General features: G+C 44.4%; 1 long non-coding RNA gene across 1 annotated transcript in view; it reads right to left on the bottom strand.

The window, feature by feature from the left end:
• Positions 1 to 3,691: 3,691 nt before the first annotated feature.
• The window catches only part of LOC120917371, a 38,716-nt gene continuing 24,889 nt past the window's right edge, over positions 3,692 to 17,518 (bottom strand). The window contains exons 3-4 of the long non-coding RNA XR_005744191.1: positions 8,483 to 8,600; positions 3,692 to 4,183 (exon numbers count right to left, since the gene is read on the bottom strand). This is a non-coding gene — a long non-coding RNA (uncharacterized LOC120917371). The remainder of the gene's footprint in view (positions 4,184 to 8,482; positions 8,601 to 17,518) is intronic.

Genomic DNA, 17,518 nt, shown 5'->3' with positions numbered 1-17,518 from the left:
GATCTCCTCATACGGATAGGTGTCTGTTGATCGCGTCACTAGGCTCCTCCCCACGCGTTGCTTCATTCGGCACGTGACTTAGTGCCGAGGGGATTTTCAGGTTTGTTCACATATTGGCCTCATGTCATTTTATTTGCTTCACATTGCACATAATTTTGGCTACTTTATTGATACCTCTTTTTGTGTGTGTATCATTTGAACACACTGTACACTGACAGCAGCAAAAGTTGATATCAGCGCATTACTTTCTTTTACATTCTCAAAGATTACAACAGATTTTGCAACAGTTATAGCACAGGTGATTGCTTACATTAGAAAGCTTCTAGCGCCTCTGTTGTAAAATAAATTTATTCACAATTCCTATAGCTGCAGAGAAAAAAAACACTGATAACCTGTAAAGGCTTTTAAAGAATCGCCTATGAAAAATGTTTGTTTGTTTGTTTGATTGTCGCCATTTCACAGGTGTGCACAATTTTGATTCTTGACATGTTTGATATCTAATTACTGAAAGCAATATCAACTTTTATATGCAATCAAAAATTGGGTTTTGTATTGTGTTTGTGTGCACTAAAAAAATTCTTTGTGTATTTTTTGCTGAAAATTTGTATTGAATAAACAGTTGCACAGATATTATGTGAGATAAAAAAAATCCAGCAGCTGCCATATTATTCACCAGGGCTTCTGCTTTCACAAAAACACAACATTGAATATCAAATACTTACTGCAATTTTCCTTTCCTGATGAGCTCCATGTCAGCCTACCATTGGGTATGCCCCGCCCATACCCCCACCTGTCAGGATGTAGCTCAAAAATGTGACTCTCTCCCCTAGGCCAGCATTATGTAGCTAGATTTTTGCACCTAGATGGGAGTCTGTGCTGACATAGAGCTTGTCAGGAAAGGAAAATTTAAGTAAGTATTTGATATTCAATTTTCTGTTTTCCTGATGGCTCCCTGTCAGCCGACCATTGGGAATTAACTAGCTAACCAGGGTGGGATAATGGAGAAACAAAACAAGTTTAATTATGGCCTCCAGCCGGAGCTGCGGTGGCTCAACGCGATTGGCACTGCGCTGACAAGCCATTCACCTCTGCAGCTAGGGGTCCCGGTCTCGGCTACATGTGAATTGAGTTTGGTGGTCTCAGCCCGGCTCCCGGTGGGTGAGCTATGCGAGGTAAGCCTGCGCTTAGTACGCCCACCCCCCTCCCACAAAAAAACACCACACTTACACACACTCTAAATTGGGTTAACATGCACGCACTTTGACCACGCGGTCTCTAAAAAGAGAGGCGAAGGACTAACGGGGCTGGTTGAGCGGGCTAGATCCTCTCACTCCCTTATAGGGAGTCCCTCTGCCCCGTTGGGCTTCAAAGCGGAGCAGGTAGGGCAGGCTGTGTGGGAAGACCCCCTCACACACCCGCCATTGCCACCCGGGGCATGGAGAAAGGTGGCAGATTACCTCTGGGGGAAGCCTGCCTACTCCCAACTCCTGCAGTCGGGCTCCTCTCTCGAGTACATGCACAAAATACACTTTATAAAAGAAAAAAAAAATACAAAAAAATAAATAAATTATGGCCTCCAGCCGCAGAGATCACAATTTTGCCAGAATTAACCTTTACACAATTTGATTTTTGAAACAATAAAAAAAGTAAAAATTGCACTCACATTGTATAAAATAATAAAAGCATTACTAGGCCTCTGCCCAGAGCTTGACATGGCGGCTGGGTAGAGCAGAGTGGCACCTGGAAGCAGCGGGGCTGTAAACACAGAATACGTGATTGGAGATCGTAGGGCCGAAGAGGGAAGCAGTGATAATCAGGACCTTCAGCAGGAGCCAACATGGAGCGCACCATCAGCCTCAAACCAAGAGCAAAGCCGTAAATACACGAGTATGACAGAATGGGAGGGGAGCGTGGTTACGAGTTTCAGGGACATGCCCCTTTGTCAAGCCTTATACCCAATTGTAGGTTGACATTGAGCCATCAGGAAATATATTATGTTCTGGTTCCAAGCAATTTTCCAGCAAAAAAATGTTGATTTTAACGTGTGTGAAAAATAAAAAAATTGCCCCAAACACAAGTGGTTAAAGTACTTTTATAACTTCTGCACAATATGTAAATGCATTAATGTGCATAGCCTGTGCACAGTAGAATCATAGACTGAGAATGAAGAACAATAACAACAACATGACAGTATAAAGTATAAACTATGATGTGCTGTGCTTCTTTAAACTTCATGAAAAGGAATGTTGTAATGAGATGGATAAAGTCCAAGTGAATGTTACAGTTACCCTTCCCTTTTGTTATTGCATAAGCGCTGAATGTTTCAAGATAATGCCAGCTGGAAAGTGCAATCACTTTACGTTTTAAACAGAATGTATTTTAATGGGTATTTTTTATTTAAAAAAATTACGCTGGTGTCATGCTATTTATAGGTTACATACAAGGATACTGTATATTTTATTAACCCTTTATTTTTTATCTTCAGCATTTATAGAGGTTCTTCAGCCAAGTTTCCAAAACGTAAAAGTGAATTATAATAAACAGATACTCACCGGTCCAGGGATCCAGCGTCGTTGTCACTCTGGTCAGTTCTTTGCAGGTCTTCAGCGCTGAAACCTTAACTTGTGCAAGCTACGCCCTGTGATTGGTCCCGCAGCCTCTTGGGACCTGTGATGTTTCCCAGAAGGTTGCAGCCTGCAGGCATGGAGGAGGGCCAAAGTTCCGCTTGAACAACCTAGGATATGGTACCTGACAACTAAAACTAAGGGGTCAATTCACTGAGAGTTAGAAAAAATTGTGGCAAAATAACTAATGCGGAAACAAATGGATCAAAGATTGAAGAGGGTCCGAGTGATTCTAGGGAAATACGCACCTCATCCCAATAATAATTAAAGAAGCAGGAGAGAACAGTGGGATTGTAGTGGTGCTAGAAACATATAAACAATATAGACAATATCCATAAGTATAAAATACTTATTTTATTAACACGTGTATGGACAAAAAGGGTTCATATTAAAGTATCAGAGCAGATATTAGGGATCGTGGGTTGCTGGTAGGGTTGTCCCGATACCGATACCAGTATCGGTATCGGGACCGATACGGAGTATCTGCGGGAGTACTCGTACTCGCGCAAATACCCCCGATACCTAAATAGAATACTCCCCCCCCCCCCGCCGCCGCATCGAAAGCCGCCGCATCGGTTAAACGGCGTGCGAGAACATCACAGCTTTCATTTGAATAGCTGTAGTGTTCCCGCGCGTATTGATACTCCCCCTTGCTCGGGATTGGATGGGTGATCGTGATCTGTCCAAACAGCTATTCAAATGAATGCTGTGATTTTCTCCATGCGGCGGCGGTGGCTTTCGGCGGCAAAGGTATGGGGGAAATGGCTGGAGGGACATGGCTGCATATGTGAGGGACATGGCTAGAGGGACATGGCTGCATATGTGAGGGACATGGCTGCATATGTGAGGGACATGGCTAGAGGGACATGGCTGCATATGTGAGGGACATGGCTAGAGGGTCATGGCTGCATATGTGAGGGACATGGCTGCATATGTGGGGGACATGGCTGCATTTGGGAACACATTTAAAAAAAGTATCGGTATTCGGTATCGGCGACTACTTGAAAAAAAGTATCGGTACTTGTACTCGGTCCTAAAAAAGTGGTATCGGGACAACCCTAGTTGCTGGTTTCCCAAATTTCATAAAGTGGTGGTCACAGGAGTATGTCCCATCCCTAGGAGGAAAACAAGGGAAGAGGCGCCTCTGGGTGAAATAGTTTGAAACAATTTAATAAGGTTTAAAAACTTAGGTAATGGTCACTCACATTTTCGAAGTGACAAATAGGCATATAAGTCAGTATTCCTGAAGTGAGGAGAGGTGTCATCCGGCCGTCACTGTCATCCAGGGTCTGCTGGAGCGCTTGTATGGATCCACTGTCACCGCTGATGGAGGAAGCCAGCCGCGGTGGAGAATCTTCCAAAACGAGGCTTGGAGCGCAGGTGGACTGCAGGCGAGGGATGATGGCGTCACCGGGTATGCAACGCGTTTCTGAGTGACAGGCAGCGAGTGGTGAGGCTGCCGCACTCCTTTATCAAGCAACTGTCCCATCCCTACATGTTTCGCTGTTTCAGGCTTCCTCAAGGGATTTAATCTGGGACCACCAGTCCTTAACCCAGCTCTAATATAGAATATAGAGACACAATAGTAAACATTAGAGACTACATAACATTAAACAAACCCAACCAAAGCAACTTTATTAATTAATGCATATGTCCTGCTATGGCTTGCAGGAAAACACCAGGTACCCACTTTTATCCAGCCCTGATGCGGGGGAATGGCAAGCGGTACCCCCTGGGCCGGGTTCCAGACAAGGCCAACAAGGCCAGGCCTCGGGGCGGCATTGGGTGCAGGGGCGGCACTGCGGCTGAGAGGAGAAGACACTTTTACTTTCATATTGGGAGTTCCCCCCCCTGTCATGCGGATGGTGAGAGGAGAAAAAACAGAGGGAAGAGGAGGTGAGATAGTTCTTGGCAGCAGCAACCCCCCTCCCGGTTCTCAATGTAATTTTCTCATTTTCTGCAGCAGCACCCCCCAATGCTCAATGTCATTTTTGGCACAGCAAACCCCCCCCCCCCCGCTTCTCAGTGTCCTGCTGAAAAAGTCCCCCGGCGGATAATGTCCCCCCTGTACTGCGCAGGCGGGGGCGGCAAAGGGAGTAAATCCAGGCTTGGGTACCCCACAAAGAGTGTGTAAAACGACCCAGAGATCAGTGTAGAGTGAGAAAGAGCCATGCCAGGCCATAGGGCATATATAAAGAGACCAGGCTGAAAGGAGTAAAAGGCAGGGAGTGGTCAGTCAATGAGCAGGCCAATGGCACCACAGCCAGCACAGTCCAGAGAGGACAGAGGTGGGGCTGATGAACAGCAGGCAAGTGGTGACGAAGGAAAAGCATCTAAAAAAAAGGCATGTGTCAGGCTTCAAATACATGAAGCCCTTGGGCATCCAGGTACACAAGAAAGAGAGGGGAAATCAGTGGGGCATGGAGTGCCTCAATCGAGAGCCATTACAAGACAAAGCATAACCACACAATGAGAAAAACAACTACTAAGGATAATCAAAACAATAATACACTACACCACAATACTGTCAAAGAATCAAAATCAAAATCAAAAGCTTTCAGCGCTGTCGCACTTTGAATGACAATTGCGCGGTTATGCATTGCTCTACCCAAACAAAATTGTTACCATTTTTTTGAGACAGATAAAGCTTTCTTTTGGAGGTATTTTTTTTTTTTTGCTAAACAAATGAAAAAAAAAAAAATCATTTTTTTCTTAATTGCTGTTATAAAATTTAGTAAATAAGTACGTTTTCCCTTCACTGATGTGCAATGATGAGGCTGCACTTGATGGGCACTGAAGAGGCAATTAGGAGGCACTGATGGGCACTGCTGAGGAGGCACTAATATGCAGCACTGATGGGCAATGATAGGCAGCACTGATATGCAGTACTGATGGGCACTGATGGGCAGCCTTTATCAGCACTGATACACGGCAATAATGGGCACTGACAGACAGCACTGATAGGGAGGAACTGACAGGTATCACTGATTGGCATCACTGGTGGGCATCACTGATGGGGCTGCACTGATAATGACTCCACCGATTTTCAGTGCAGGTCCCCCCTTTCAGGAGAGCCACTTCTCAGCTCTCCTCTACTCACACTCTGTCAAGATTTATGGGGACTCTTTTTTCGTCTGTAGGCGGGGTCTTATTATAATTAGGGACGGGGCGTTTATAGGCGCGATGCAGTGGGGGACGGAAAAATGGGCGAGAAGGAGAGAGAAGGAAGAAAAGAAAAAGGGATGGAGGAACAGCAGGCCCAGATCCTACACCACAATAGCAATATATGTGTTCCAGAAAGTTTAACAATCAGCAGATAATGATACTCCAAACACCCGGTGTTAGTGCTTCAATCATCACGGAACCATGGTTGGTATGGTGTCAGGATGATTGAAGTGCATTATTTCTACTATTACATTGAAATTTAAAATGAAAGTTCAACTCACCATAATGCAGAATCAGTGGAAGCCCTGAGCGTGTCCCTTGCCACCAGATGCCACCAGGTGTCCCAGCAGAGTCCCTCCTTACATCAGGTGCCTCAGCAGAGTCCCTCCTTACATCACGGGTGCCCCCAGCAGAGTCCCTCCTTACATCACAGGTTCCCACAGTAGAGTTCCTCCTGCATGATTTGATCTCTGCCAAACGCCGCCATTACAGAAGACCAACTCTCCGTCGTGGAGGCCAAGCTTGGCATGTCTCTTTCCCAGTGTGTTCAGTGGAGAGGGGAGGGGCCTCTGATCCATGCAGCTAACCGGCATCAGTGTACAAGTGAATTGTGTACTTGTACACTGAAGAGAAGCTGATTAGCTGCATGGAGGCTCTCCCCTCTCCACTGAACACACAGGGAAAGAGACCTGCTAGCCAGAAGGACATCTCACGGCCATGTTTTCATAGCCAGAAGCTGTGGCGGCCGGTGCCAAAAAAAGTCCAGATTCCCAGGACAAAAGCAAAAAATCAGGATCGGTCTCCTCTCACCTGACAGGGTGTGGATCTGTGTGTTTACACACACAGAGCCTCACATCCCTGCTGTACGACAGACAATTGCGGGTGCCCAGCGAAAATTGCGACCACCGGGCACGCGAATCGGCTCACCAGTGATACAACAAAAGGGGGTGATCCTTTTTCCAACTAAGTGATTCCGTTTTTTTTTTTTTTTTTATAACATGTTGGTGTTACATCTTTCACTTGGGTGTTACAAGTTGCACTAGTAAATACAGCTGGATAAAATAAAAACTGTATCTGTCTTCATTTCGGGCTGGGGGGCTTATCTGTATATGATACTGTACATGGAGCCCCTACTTATTCGCACAAAAAATAATGTAAATCGCACATAAAATTTCCTTTTGCTCGGATAAAGGTCTGTGCACTCAGGACGGGTCCAGGAGGGGGGGGCAACGGGGCAATTCCCACACCCGAGAAATTAGTTTTAGTTGCAGAACTTGCGGGGGCTTGAGAGTCTGAGTGGGCGGTGGTTGTGGAACTTGCGGGCGCTTGAGAGTCTGAGTGGGCGGTAGTTGCGGAACTTGCAGGTGTCTCAGAGTTTGACCAGGCAGCTCCGGTTGCGGATGACAGCGTGAGCTGCGGGTGCCTCGGTGTGTGGGCGGGCAGCTCGGCGGCGAGTGAGAGTCAGAGAGTGGGCGGTCAGCTGGTCGACTCTGTGGGTGAGCGGGCGGCAGGCCAATCAACAAGCTTGCAGCTGGGAGAGCAGAGAGATGACATCATCTCTCACCGCGCCCACCCTGCATCCCAGCAGTAACTTCCGCCCATCATCTCTCTGCTGCCTGACTCTGACAAGCAAAACACCACCTTAGCAAGTGACAATCCGCAAGGTGTGGCAGGTGAGATGGCAAGTGACAATCTGCATCTTATGGCAGGCAAGTGACATTCCGCAACTTGTGGCAAGTGACAATCCGCAACATGTGGCAAGTGACAATCCGCAACATGTGGCAAGTGACGTGGCAAGTGACAATCTGCATCTGGTGGCAGGCAAGTGACATTCCGCAACATGTGGCAGGTGACAATCCGCAATGTGTGACAAGTGACAATCCGCAAAGTGTGGCAGGTGACATGGCAAGTGACAATCCGCAATGTGTGGCAAGTGACAATCTAAAAAATAATTTATTGCTGTGTTTTTCTGCCTCCTTGTAACATCCTCTGTGAGCTCCTCCTCAACTTTTCCTCCTCACTTGTATTTGAAACTAGCAGGGCATTGCCCTATGCACACTACATATCCATAGCTCCCAACTGTCCCTGATTTCGAAGGACTGTCCCTGATTTGAAACAAAGTCCCTCTGTACCTGCAATTTGTATCTTTCAAAAAGTAGTTTCCCAGTGCTAAACCTAAACCTTTCTTCCAATTTCTAAATGTCTGCATTTGTACATTTCAAAAGCTGATATAAAAGAATAGTAGTGGTAAAAAAAAGCACTTCTGGGTTTAACTAATATACTTTTTGTATATTTCTACTTTAAGGGGGTGTGGCAGGGGGGTGTCCTATGCCTACATATATTGCTAATAGGTGTCCCCTGTTCCCATCTCAAAAAGGTATGCAAATCTCATTGTCCATAGTTCCTAGTCCAGGGGTAGGCAACCTTTGAGAGGTGGAGATCTACCTGAACAACATAAAGGAGGTAAAAGAGTAGTACCGGGGGAGGGCAGGGGTGAACAGGATGCAAGGTGTGCAAAGATGATTACTGATGCAGTGATGTGGTGGAGGATATGCTATAGTGGTATAAGAGTCGTGTAGTAGATGAGGTGGTTCAAGAAAAATGGAAACAGAAGATCCCATTCATTTTGCATTACCTCTTGTATGAAATGTATCTTTTTCTATGTGAAAGCATATTCAAAATACAAATCTTACCCCTGAAGATGCTGCTAATGTTGGGGTTCCCATTTCTGTTGCTGACGATCCACTGGAAAGTACTACAGTTTCTGGCACACTGAGGCTGTGAGAAGGAATGTTTATTTGGGCAAAAAGCCTAGTGGGACAATAACGACAATACCATAAACATTAACAAATTAATAGCAATAAATAGTTACACAAATAATACAGTTTCCAAATGGGATACTACCAGAATCATGGACAATGGGTAACCAACAACTTGATTCAAAGTTTAGACCTTCTAGGAAAGGAAAAAGCCCACCCACTTACCTACCCATAACCAAAACTCAATTTTTGCAAAACATTATTCAAAGTCTAATTAAAAAGGGGGCTTTGCAGTGCCCTATTACATGTGTCAAACAACTAACAATACAAAAAAAATAAAATAAAAAGAGTGTATAATTTCAAATTACTATTTTCTTGTCCTATTATGTTTAGTGTTTTAATTCAATATAATCTCACTCTACTATTTCATTTTTACACCTCTCAATCTTTCATTTTAATCTACCCTTCTTTATGTGATTCCATTACGTGTTGCCCATCCCATGCCTAATTTACTATTATAACTTTTCCTCTTCCTTTAATGACATCAATCATCTCTCCAGTGTGCCTCCCAGAGGAGGAAAAAAAAAACACCAGGTTTTAAATGGGCCTTATGTTTAATTTAAATGTTATGTATTTCCTCTAAGAGCACGACCAATTTCTTCTGTCACTCTTTTTTAATACGCAAACCCGTTGAAATCATCTCCCCTCTGATGACCGCCTTGTGGGCTTCCCATACCACTTGGTCAGATGCCTCCTCTGATATATTGGTCTCAAAGTATAGTGCTAGTGTGCAGGACAAGGATTCCACATTCTGTTTATCATCCAAAATAGATTTATTTAATCGCCATGTTTATTCCAGGCTCCCAATCAATGTCAGACATATCGTTAAACTTATTGGAGCATGGAAAGAAGAAATCATGTGCTGTAACCTCTAGCAACTAATCAGTGAGTCGTAATGTGTGCTGTAGCCTCTAGAAATCAGTCAGTAAGCGGTTATGATATGCTGTAACCTCTGGCAACTACGGCTGTTACTGATTAAAATTTTAATGTTCCATTAATCAATTTCTTTTTTAATCAATTAATCGACTAATTTCGATTAATTATAACACACATACATTTTTTTAGATCACCACCATATATAGTCCCCACTGTAATATCCAGATCGGCCCACTCTAATTTTGCAAACACGAACGAAAACAGTATCCTGTTCACTTGTATGAGGGTGACGTCATCATGGCCCAGCTATCCACACAGCAGGAGCACGCAAAGTGGCAACACGCTGCTGGAGGGCTTCACTTCAAAGGTAAGTCATGTGACAATAAAATCTTGCCCACACTGCAAGGGCTTCTTTAGGTCAAGGCATGAAAAAGGAGGATTTGCTTAATTGATCCTCCATCCTGCTAAACCGGTCCTCAGAGATTCTTCTCCCCCATGCTCCAGCGGTCTAAGGTCTTCTGATGTCATCAAGACTGATGCAGAAGCCATAACCCCAATTCTTCCCATTGGGGCCCCCTTCATTCTATAGGGTCCTTTTTCTAGGCCCCCTACATCCCATACAACCCCTACATTTCATAGGGTCCTTCTTCTCATTGGGGGCCCCTTCATTCCATAGAGTCCTTCTTAAAGGGGTCTTACATCTCAAACACCTCCTTCATTCCTTAGAACCTCTTCTTCCCACAGAAGCCTCTTCATTATCTGGGCCCCCTGTTTGTCTTGTATCTTCCTGTCCCCTCCAGTCCGGTCCCCAGACCCCCTCTTCCCCCTGGTGTCACCTGCCCTCTAGGACTAGGCCCGGAGCCTGGCTCTGCATTATATTTTTTTTAAATAAACAACAAATGCGCACACCTATTTTTGATCAACCACAGTAGTGAGCAGCTACCAACATCAAACAGGTTACCACAAACCCACCAATAAATTGAATATATCACAAAGGATGTGGCGCTAACTAAAATAACATAAAAAATCCATTCATTCAAATAATGATTCAAACAATATGCAAAATCCAACGTAGCTAAAAGTTCATCAAAAGCATCAATTAATATTGAAATCTGCAAAAAATAAGCGCATAACAATATTTTCAGCAACCATTACCACAGGGGCTGCCGGAGATAGCCGGGTTTTACTGGACAAAGCCGAAGAGCTGACAGAGAGGAGAGGGGGGCGGGGGAAGCCGAGCGGTGACGGAAAAGGACGAGGGTCGGAGGTGGCCGAATATGTGTGCTGTGTCCGGAAAGAGCTGAGCTAGGGCGGAAAGAGACGAAGTGCTTAAATTAATGGCTATGCAATTTGCGCAGCCATTAATTTGATGGCTGTCACTGAAACTAAACCCGCCCACTGAGGCATCGGCCCACCGGGAAACTCCTGATAGTCCCGCTCAGTCAGCGTGTCTGTTCATGCCACACCCCTCTTACAACCACTTTACGTGGTGTTCCAGTGCCCCAAATACTTTTTTTTTAAAGATTGCTCGGCATTTGTGCAATTGCACTTTTACTTTCTGTAAAAATTGTTTATTACTTACAGAAAGCAGGCATTTCCGGGATTTCCGTGCAGTTGGCTACCCAGCATGCACCTCCCAATCTCACGCATGCTCAGTAATGCCTCTGCGTGGCTGTCCTTCTTTCTGACAGGTTGCCAATGTGAGATTTCGGCAGTAGGCAATTCGCAAGGACTCATGACAACGATATCCCAGGAACCCTTGCAAATCACCTACTGACGTAATTGCCTAGGCGGACACTGACAGAAATGCAGGAGAAAGAAGATTGAAAAAGGTATTTCCATTTAGAAAAAAAAATAAGAATTTGCATTGGGAAAAAGATGAGCTAAGGGGATACCATAGAGAGAACGTGCATAAAATGGATGGAACTCCGCTTTTTGTGGTATTGGGCAATGAGTTGCTCCTTAATTGCCTGTCCAGCACTGTAACAATCAGAACATGTCTCCCAATTCCTCCTAACATTTTGATGATATTCTCCGCCTGACCCTAGATCAAGGGTAGGCAACCAAGGGATGACTGTCTTTTTCTTTATTTTTTTCTTAAGAAATTATTAGTAAGGCCTAACTAAATAGTAAAAAAAAAAAAAATGATAATAAATGTAATGTCACTGTAAAAATATAAACTACGCCTACCTTAATCGTTAGCTTCAGTGAGCAACTCATTCACTTTCATTAACATTTTTTTCATATTTGGAGATTAATTAGTCATCCCCACTAATCTGATGTAGGAATCTATCATGAAGGCAGAACATCTGGTACTGCAGGCTGACTTGCTTGACTAGTTTCAGGCCTGAATGCAGGGCAGTGTAAAGAGTTCAGTAATGGTTAGGGCAGTGTATAGAGGCCAGTAATAGGTAGGGTGGTGTATAAAGGTCAGTATTAGTTAAGGTTGTGTATAAAGGTCAGTTATTGGTGGGGGCGGTGTATAGAGGTCAGTAATAGGTAGGGTGGTGTATAGAGGTCAATAATAGGTAGGGTGGTGTATAGAGGTCAATAATAGGTAGGGTGGTGTATAGAGGTCAGTAATAGGTAGGGTGGTGTATAGAGGTCAGTAATAGGTAGGGTGGTGTATAGAGGTCAATAATAGGTAGGGTGGTGTATAGAGGTCAGTAATAGGTAGGGTGGTGTATAGAGGTCAATAATAGGTAGGGTGGTGTATAGAGGTCAATAATAGGTAGGGTGGTGTATAGAGGTCAATAATAGGTAGGGTGGTGTATAGAGGTCAGTTGTAGGTAGGGCAGAGTACAGGAGTCAGCAATTAGTAGTGCAGTGGATAGTGACAGTTAGTTAGGCAGTGACAGAGTGCAGTCAGTAGAGCAGTAATGTGTGTACAAGGGCTAACAGGACAGCGGAAACTTTACTTACATGCACAAAAGAGAAGCGCCGGCAGAGAAGGGAAGCCCTGGTACTGCAGCACTCTTCTTCCTCCTGGCGCGCACTCACGCCAGCTAGCTGTCCCTCCTCTCTCATCCATCCCCTGTGATGTCACACACAAGTGCCCGGGATGGACGTGAATGAAGGGCCAGACATGATCAGCACGGCATACCAGGGAGTTCCTATCTGCGCCACTCTGCGATGTGGGAGGAGCAGTCTGGGGTCGGTAAAGAAGGATCCGTCACCTGCCTGCGATCGATGGCTGTATCGCGATCAACGAGTTGCCGACCCCTACCCAAGATAGATATGAGGAACCAATAAAGAGTTTAGGGTATTAAAAAGAATAGGGGAAAAAGCCCTTAGATGGTCTAAAGCTAGGTTTTTATTACATAGTAACTCTACTTCCACTATGTTCGCCAGGAAACTAAACCAATCCACAAAACCCCCTCACACCTATAAACTTAGAAACTCTGCAGGCAACCTAATCTCCCATCCTAAAGGAGTCATGGAGATTTTTTTGAAATTTTATAGGAAACTTCTGTCATCTCCACAAAACACACCGAAGCTATCCTCGATACAATGGCTTGATGAAATCCCACTTCCTTCCCTATCAACCCAACAAAGAGAGGCCCTGAATGCACCTTGCTCAGAAACTGAAATTGTTAAGGTTATAAATTCTTTAAAGACCTCTACAGCCCCCGGTCCCGACGGCTTCTCCTCATCCTACTATAAAAAGTTCACACCAGTATTGATTCCCCACCTTGCGAAATTGTTCAACCACATCTTACAGGGCAATCAATTCCCTTCTGAAATGCTACTAGCGAATATGTCTCTTCTACCCAAACCAAACAAAGATCATTCAACCCCACAGAACTTCCGCCCGATCTCAGTCATAGACAATGACCTAAAAAATTTTGGTAAAATATTAGCAGATAGATTGGCCTCAGTCATCTCACCCCTTATTCATCCAGATCAATCAGGTTTTATCCCTGACAGGCAAATTACAGACAATATAAGATTAGCAACAAACATTATTCAAGATTCCAACCTTCATGCAAGATCCACACTTCTACTTAGTTTAGATATTCATAAAGCTTTCGATAGCGTCAGTTGGTCCTACCTAAACACACTACTCCCCAGATACGGTATAGGTGATGAATTTCTCCACGGATTCAAAGCACTATATCACGACCCACACACCCGGATCAGGCTCCCCGGCCACAACTCAGAATTTTTCCCATTAAGCAAGGGCACAAGACAGGGCTGCCCCTTATCCCCTCTTCTATTTGCCCTCGCTATTGAGCCCCTTGCTTGTGCCATCCGCAGCAATACCGACATCAAAGGGTACACCAAAGGCTCGAAAGAATTTAAGTTAAGCCTCTATGCTGATGACGTTCTCTTATTCCTCACTGATCCGCTAATTTCGCTACCAATCCTAATCAAGACATTAGATACATTTCATGACCTCTCAGGACTAAGTATAAATCTATCTAAATGTTCTGCCCTCCCAATCAATTGCTCCCCTGATCTGACCGTCTTATTAAAAGAGAAATTTTCCTTTCAATGGAGTTTAGACTCCTTCCGATATTTGGGCATCCATATCACCCCATCCTACAAGACTCTATACCACAAAAACTACCCTAGATTACTCCAAAACATCAGAGATTTACTTAAATCATGGTCAGCGTTCCATATATCTTTTATGGGCAGGATTGTTGCTACCAAGATGGTTATACTACCAAAACTACTGTTCTTCTTTAGAGCACTCCCTATCCTGGTACCTAAAAGCACCCTAGACTCTGTACAGAGAGATATAAATAAGTTCATATGGCAAAATAAAAAACCCAGATTTGGTTATGCTCTGATGTTTAGACCTCAGTCAAAGGGTGGGTTGAGTATCCCCAACTTATGGCTATACTATCTCTCAGCCAGATATACTCAACTCGCACAATGGTATGCACCTTCCAATCATATCCCGTGGCTAGAATTTGAGGAACAATCTGTCCTACCGTTCCACCTCCAAGGCCTTCTATGGTCCAAATCTATTAAAACTCAAAGAATGGGCCACCTTAACAGAGTGGTACATCAGGACCTACTATTGTGGCACAGACATAAACATAAATTTAACATCTCTTCAGAGATCTCCCCCCTAGCTTCCTTCCTGGGGGACCCCCTATTTACCCCCCCTGACATACACACTAACCAATATGCTGTTTGGCAACTCCTCAATCTGTCTAACCTAAAAGCATTCACCAAAAACAATACCTTTCGCACATTCTTAGATTTGCAAGCAGAATATAAACTTAAAGATACCGAACTCTCAGACTACAATAATATCAAACTATTCTATCAAAAAAACTTTTCTCTTATCCTCCAAACCCCCTTCACAACATTTGAAAGGATTTGTCTTACTTCTCCTCGAGATAGGGGCTTGATATCCAGAATTTATAGAGACCTAAATGAACACAACCTACCAGACAAAACACGCCAAATGTTGCAATGGGAATCAGATCTTGATGAATCATTCTCTACTGATCAATGGGATAGCATGACAAACAACCTAAGAAAATGCACCAAAACAACCTCTATTAGGGAATCTGCTATAAAACTTCCTCACCCCTGACAGAATTAATACATTCTATCCTGATACCTCTCCCTTATGTTTTAGAGGTTGCTCAGTACAGGGTTCCCTCATACACACCTTCTGGGATTGTACACACCTCAAAAATACATGGCAACAGGTCAGTATCAAAATAGAACAAATAATAGGTAAAAGAATAGATCTGACACCTAAAATGTGTCTCCTTTTTTATCCTATCCCTGACATTCCTATAGCCCACACCAGGCTAATACATACCTTGCTCACTTCAATACACTGGGCTATAGCTCTCAACTGGCGTTCCTCCACTATACCATGGTCCCAAATTATGGATCGTATGTTGTCCATCAAACTAGCAGAACGCATCCACCACACCTTATATGATACTATGGACATCTACGATCAGAAATGGAAACCGTGGGACCTATCTCTGCTGATTCATTAAAGTAAGATGTGAGCCTGTTATTCCCCCCCCCCTTTTTTTTTTTTTTTACCTCCTCCTATCGGCCATAAAATTATTTCATAAGATTCTTACTTCACTGCATACTGCTTCCGGGTGACCTTTTATACATACCATGTCCTACTTTTCTACCTCCCGAATAACTGCTATGCTTATGTTTCATAGTTACTTACTGCTGATGAGTATATGTGTGTATATGTATAGGTATATATATTTACATTTTTTTTATGTACTTCTTGCCAATGTACGTTAAATCTGTATTGAGACTTATTTTTCAATAAACCGTTTGTAAACAAAAAAAAGAATAGGGGATAGTTTTATGGTATTTTTATTAATATTTTTTTTTTTTACTATCAGCGATTTTTATCCTGACTGCGACATTATGGCAGACACATTGGACACTTTTGACACTATTTTGGGACCATTGTCATTTTTACAGCGATCAGTGCTATAAAAATGCACTGTTACTGTGAAAATGACACTGGCAGTGAAGGGGTTAACCTTTAGGGGGCGCTGTAAGGGTTAAGTGTGCCCTAGTGTGTGATTCTTACAGTAGGGGGCGTGGCTGGGCGTGTGACATCACTGATCGTCGTTTCCTATGACAGGGAACAGACGATCGGTGACAGGCTCACTAGGAAGCACGGAGAGAGGTTTGTTTACACTTACCTCTCCCCGTTCTTCAGCTCTGTGACCCGATCGCAGGACACCGGCGTCGATCGGGTCCGCGGGTCCCGGCCGCACGGTCATGGAGATTAGGACCGGCCAGCGAGCGCGCCACCAGCGGCGCGCGTGCGACCCACAGCTGGGCACTTAAAGGGCAACATACCTGTACGTGATTGTGCCCAGCCGTACCATTCTGTCGACGTATATCGACGTGAGGCGGTCCTTAAGGGGTTAAATAACAATTTTGTTCTCTAAGTCTGATAATATGTACCAGATTCAATCTCGTATACAGTGTATCTCTTCTGTCTGTTATTCTCGATGTTTTGTTCCCCAATCATATAGCTGGTTATTTATACTTACCACTGCATATAGATATTCAAGAATAAATTGTGTTTTTTTAATCTTTACATAATAACTAAATTATACACCACAGGTTTTTATCCGATTAGTCGAATAATCAAAATAATAATCAGCCAACTAATCAATTATGAAAATAATCGTTAGTTGCAGCCCTACTCATATCCGTTATCTTGGTGTGCAGCTGTTTCTTCCTTTTTGCAGTCTGTACGGCAGGCGAGCCGTGGCTTGCACCCTTGAGAGGAGTCCTTCAACTTAACTCATTCATTGATTCACCTGGATCTACTCACCTGAGCGTTGTTTTCTGCTCCTTCCTAAAATGTTGTTAAAATGGTTTTCACACGTGAGCTAAAAGCATACTTGTAACTGTCCCAAATTTCCCAGGACATTCCCGGGATTTAGACCCTTTTCCCGATTATAGTGTTTCCTGGGAAATGTCCCAGGAAATCCCTTTTTTCTCGATTTTGTATGTAAGGAGGCACTCCGCTGGGGACACCTGATGTAAGGATGCACTCCGCTGGGGACACCTGATGTAAGGAGGGACACCAGGTGTCCCCAGCGATGTAAGGAGGGACTCGGCTGGGGACACCTGATGTAAGGAGGGACTCGGCTGGGGACACCTGATGTAAGGAGGGACTCGGCTGGGGACACCTGATGTAAGGAGGGACTCGGCTGGGGACACCTGATGTAAGGAGGGACTCGGCTGGGGACACCTGATGAAAGGGGGGACTCCGCTGGGGACACTGATGTAAGAAGGGACTCCGCTGGGGACACCTGATGTAAGGAGGAACTCCGCTGGGGACACCTGATGTAAGGAGGAACTGCGCTGGGGACACCTGATGTAAGGAGGGACTCCGATGGGGACATCTGATGTAAGGAGGAACTCCGCTGGGGACACCTGATGTAAGGAGGAACTCCGCTGGGGACACCTGATGTAGGGAGGGACTCCGATGGGGACACCTGATGGCATCTGGTGGCAGGCGATGTGACAAGTGACACACTCAGGGCTCCCACTGATTCTACA

This window comes from Rana temporaria, chromosome 11 (genome assembly GCF_905171775.1).
Source record: "Rana temporaria chromosome 11, aRanTem1.1, whole genome shotgun sequence".
Taxonomy (NCBI): Eukaryota; Metazoa; Chordata; class Amphibia; order Anura; family Ranidae; genus Rana; species Rana temporaria.
The sequence above is the reverse complement of the archived record's forward strand: the minus strand, read 5'-3'. Positions and strand labels throughout refer to the sequence as shown.